The following is a 5,000-nucleotide window of genomic DNA, read 5'->3' on the forward strand; positions in this document are numbered from 1 at the left end:
AAATTCCCCCTTTCGCCCGCAAAGTGCCTGTAAATATTTCAGCAAGCCAAAGTACATAAACACATTATTATTATTATTTATGTATATTGGAGGGCATTTTTGAATTTTTAAACAGGTCGAAGTGCTCTTCCTGTGATTTGTGTGTGTGTGTGTGTGTGTGTATGTGTTTGGGGGATGTGTTTATCCTTGCATGCAGCATCTGCATTTCGGTAAAATATTTATGCCGGCGTGCTTGGGCCATCTCCTTATGAAGCGCACAGGTGCCATCCGATCGCGAGGACAGTTGTGGGCCGTGCCGCGTCCGCCGTCCCGTCAGCGCCGTCTCCCAGCTGGTTGTAAACACGCCTGGCACTCAGCGCTAATGCCCGCTCGCTCACTCGTTCGCCCGCCCCGCTCGCTGATGCGCGGTGAATTGCGTCGGCGCTTATTACTCGTGAAGCCCACAACATTTTCACCGCTGCGCGCCGCGAGACAAACAGACAAGCTCTTTCTGTTGGTGTCAGTGTTATGTGTTCCCCGTGCGACAGCAGCTCCAAAGGAAGCGGCCCTGAAAAGATCACTGTGTCGCGTGCTATCTGCGGCCTGGCCGACTGATTGGGGGGGGGGGCTTGTTGTCAGGGATGCTTTAGGACCGAGGCGCAGACTTGTGTGTGTGTGTGTGTGTGTGTGTGTCTGCGTGTGGTTTGTGCTTCTCTCTATCTCTCTCTCTCTCTCTGTCTCTCTCTCTCTCTCACTCACTCTATTGCCGTCTGTTGTTTTCCGCTGTGCTGTCTTTGATGGAGGCTGACTGGCTAGTAAAGTGCCTAGAGGACATGGCTGCATCACAGAATTTCATTCAATGGACTGATAAAACAATTCAGTGTGTGTATAGTTTATATATACATATACGCAATGGGAAAAAATTGCAGTGTGATTCTGGAAAAGTACTTCTCTGCTACGTGAACTACTGGTGTGTTATGGAAACCATGTCTCCCACTGTTCCAAGGAAATGATTTAGCTTCTGATGAAATGCATAAAATACATTTTTTATTTGAGACCCCGTTCAAGGTTTTGAAAGAGACAGAGGGGGAAAAGAAACCGACAGAGGCAGCAGTTGTGTTTTGATGTTGGCTCTCCTTCACCTCCTGAACAATAAATGTTCTGGTGCGAACCAGAGGTTATTTCACCACAAATGGGCCTGGACAAACATTGGCCATGGCCAACTTCCTCCAATGGCTTTTAAAAGGCACAGTTTAATGGAACACCGCAAGGTAAGAGTGACCGTGTGTGGACCGCCATGGTGTCATCACCACCCTGCCGAACGGGCCGAACCCACCCACCCCACCCCCACCCCTGTCCATCAAAGCCCAGCCTCTGCCAGTGCCCCAGTCAGCTCAAAATGAGCATGTCGTCAGTGAGAAAATCACAGCCATACTGAATTCATTACCGCAGTAGTCACACAAAACCGTGGATAAAATTTCAATAACTGCGGGCCACAGTTGAGTAAACAGTTGCACTGAAACTTAATTCCTGTTGACTTTTCCTTCATTCTTTGCCAGGGGCACATTCTGATTCGCTCTGCAAAGACAACAGGGGTTACAACTTTGATGAATGTGAGGCAGAGGAGAGGGAGACAGAGAGAGTGGGTGAAAAAAATGGGGGAAGGAGGGAGGAGGAGAGAGAGAGAGAGAGTGAAAGATAGAGAGTGAAAGCATTCTATCACATTACGGATGGTCACTCTACACCAAAGAGGGGGAAAAAAGGAAAGGAATCTTCCTGAATTTGCCTGGCTGAACAGGATGGAATATAACATTTTCAGAAAGGTACTGGCTCACACTGTTAACCCCTTTTGTGCCCCTAGCTCCTGCAAGATTTTCTCCGATACAGATTCTTCCCTTTCTCAGGCATGGCTTTGTCGTGCCTTTGAAATGGCATTGGTGGCAGCATAAATAGGAGGATCCATTTTCCTTTATGGTAAACGATCCCCATCATGGGAGCAATGGAGGAGAGTTTGGCTGTAAAACATGCGCAGTGCTCGTATTGACCCAGAGCTCCTGACATTATGAGGCAACCTCAGAAAACACTCCCCGTCCCGTTTCATGCAGTCCACACACACTGGGCACACACACACGTCAGCAATTTGCCCGCTCGCTCATCATCGACTTCCATTAGCCCCACTGTTTTTCCTACTAATAGATGTCCTTCAATCGCTAAACCAGTACATCTGCAGCAGTGCACAGAACCATTTATTTATTTATTTATTTATCTATTTATTTATTTATTTTCTTTTTCCTTTTCACCCCCTTTTTCTTGAAGCTCAAAAGCCATTTTTTCTCATGCACAGCTCAATTTAGTCTTTGCTCTACCCCCAATTTAGAGATGTATGAGGGCCCTTTGAATCGGTGAAAACAACAAACCTTGTGCTGGCATATCATCCATTCTTATTAAGGGACATAACTATGAAAGACAGTGCTCGTTAATAAGGACGGCGGCTAAAATAATTGTAATCTGTTTGATCATCTTGATACTGACAGGGGAATTCATCTTCGGGACTAGTCAGATTTGGGGGAAGTAGACCATAAGCTTGATTTAAACATCTCAATTAGCAAGTCAAATACTGCCGCTCCACTTCCCAGGTGGAGGGAAGACAACAAAACCAACGGTTAAAAGAATGCCAACCCAAATGCTTCCTTTTGAAGTCGCCACAGAAGGTTTTTTTTTTTTTTTTTTCCCTAATCAAGTGGTTGTTTTTGAAGGCAATCTTGTATGTTCGGGTTAATTCACCACATATCACACAGGTCGTGTTGATTTATGTTGAAAGCGTCAGCACCGCCAGACTCCACCAGTCATTTGGAGAGTACATGCGGCACCTTTAGAAAGCACATGACGCATTGTGCTCCAATTTCAGAACGCTTTGTGTGTGTGTGTGTGTGTGTGTATGAGTATATGAGTGTGTGTGTGTGTGTGTGTGTGTGTGTGTATGAGTATGTGTGTGTGTGTGTGTGTGTGTGTGTGTGTGTGTGTGTGTGTGTGTGTGTGTGTGTGTGTGTGTGTTGGGGGCACAGTTCCAGAGAAGGGGTTTCCCCGGCCGTCAAACAACACGTGTAACTCTGGCGTGAGCCATCCTAGCTCTGCTGTGACGTGCACGAAGGGGCTTCTCTCTCCCCACGACCTTGTGACACAACCACACGACACACACCCACAAAGACACTGTACACGCACACACAGACACACACACGACACACACCCACAGAGACTACGCACACACAGACACACACACGACACACACCCACAGAGACTACGCACACGCACACACAGACACACACACACACACACACACACAGACACACACACGACACACACCCACAGAGACAGTGCACACACACACACACACACACACATAGACACACATAGACACACACACGACACACACCCACAGAGACAGTGCACTGTGGGAGCTGCGGAGTCCTGCGCTGTCCTGCAGAAGAGCGCGCTCATTATGACGCAGTTCCCTGCAAAAGAGTGCACTCATTATGACGCAGTTCCTGCAGAAGAGCGCGCTCATTATGACGCAGTTCCTGCAGAAGAGCGCGCTCATTATGACGCAGTTCCCGGAAGGTCGGCTGGACTTCCCTCAAAGCAGCCAGTGACCACTCTCCTCTCCACTCCCAGCCCTCAGGGCCAGGCATGAGATGTGGTTTTCGGTGGATCTTCGCAGAGGAAGTGAAGACGGTGGAGGAGATAAGAGGAAGCTTTGTGTACAGTCACAAAGCAAAAGAGCTAGAGAGAGCGAGAGTGTTTGTGGCTTGTTTTGTTCTGTTTTGTTTGTTGTTGACATGACAACAGAATGCAATGTCCAGGACCTTGGCTAATACAACAGCCATGGAGAGATCCTTAGCAACAAGCATTTTCCCCCTCTGTTAATGTTTCACCATTGCCCTACCCCATGTATATTTGATTTCCCTAAGAGTATAATTTGTGTTGATTCACTGAGTGATTAATTCTGTGCATTTTCAATCTCTTGCATGTTTAAACGAGCAATCATTGACTGCTAGTTGTGGCTTGATTGCCAGGGCTTGGCTTCAAACGATATTACAGAGCTGTATTAAATATGAATGCTCTGTCTCATGCAAGTGTCCTTTTAATCAACATTGAGGGTTCCTAAAATATCATAGTTATTCCCTCTCTGTCCATTGGACTCCCACATATTCCAACTGTATCATCAGGAAGTAAAAAAACAAAAAAACAACAGTGATGAATAATTGGTTTTCTTTCATTGGCCACCAATCCATTCCAGACTTATTTGTCAGACCAGCAGTTTAAAGCTTTGTTACAAATCGACAGATAAGACGAACCAATTATGTGGTTCGCCCTGCCACATCCAGGGCCTCTGCCTGCCTGCCTGGCTGAATGGCACGAAGTCAGGCTCGCGTGTGCAGAGCAGGGCACATATGCTCGCGTGGTCGCTCTGGTGTACTCGCACGGTAGCCTTGCCCAAAAAGCTGAGCAGGCGCAGAGTATGTGGATGGCCTGCATTATGCAGAATGCACCACCTCTCCTGGTAGAGGCTGTGGAGGGGGGAAGAGATGCAGCAGAGTTCTACTAGTGCTGTGCCTGTGTGTGTGTGTGTGTGTGTGTGTGTGTGTGTGTCTGTGGGTGTGTGTATGGGGGTGCTACGTGTCACCCCTTCCACTATCACCACAGGTACACACACACACACACACATACATATACAAACTCACACTCCCATTTTAGCACATGCTCCACTGGCCTGCTCAGAAACCAGCGTGTACACAATACACTGTTAGTCAGCCATTTCAGACACTGTGGTCAGCCCAATGCAGACAAGACCGTGTTTGTAATTCTGTGGTAATTGTGCGAGTTGTAGCATCACTGTGATTGTGCTTCACATGGTGGGTGGTGTGAGCATGCATGTCTGTATGGTGACTTGGGTCCAGGCGCATGTATGTGTGTGGTTGGTTCTGTGTGTCCGAGACCAGACGACTGCATAAAATAAGATG

General features: G+C 47.5%; 1 protein-coding gene across 8 annotated transcripts in view; it reads left to right on the forward strand.

Annotated features, from left to right (window-relative positions):
* foxp1b (forkhead box P1b) overlaps positions 1–5,000 on the forward strand; it is a 170,590-nt gene that overhangs the window by 76,010 nt on the left and 89,580 nt on the right. The gene's annotated exons all lie outside the window — the stretch shown is intronic.

This window comes from Alosa pseudoharengus, unplaced genomic scaffold (assembly GCF_046254945.1).
Source record: "Alosa pseudoharengus isolate Yale_2024_CS ecotype anadromous, Long Island Sound unplaced genomic scaffold, YU_APseudo_1.1 YU_APseudo_1.1_scf_5, whole genome shotgun sequence".
NCBI lineage: Eukaryota > Metazoa > Chordata > Actinopteri > Clupeiformes > Clupeidae > Alosa > Alosa pseudoharengus.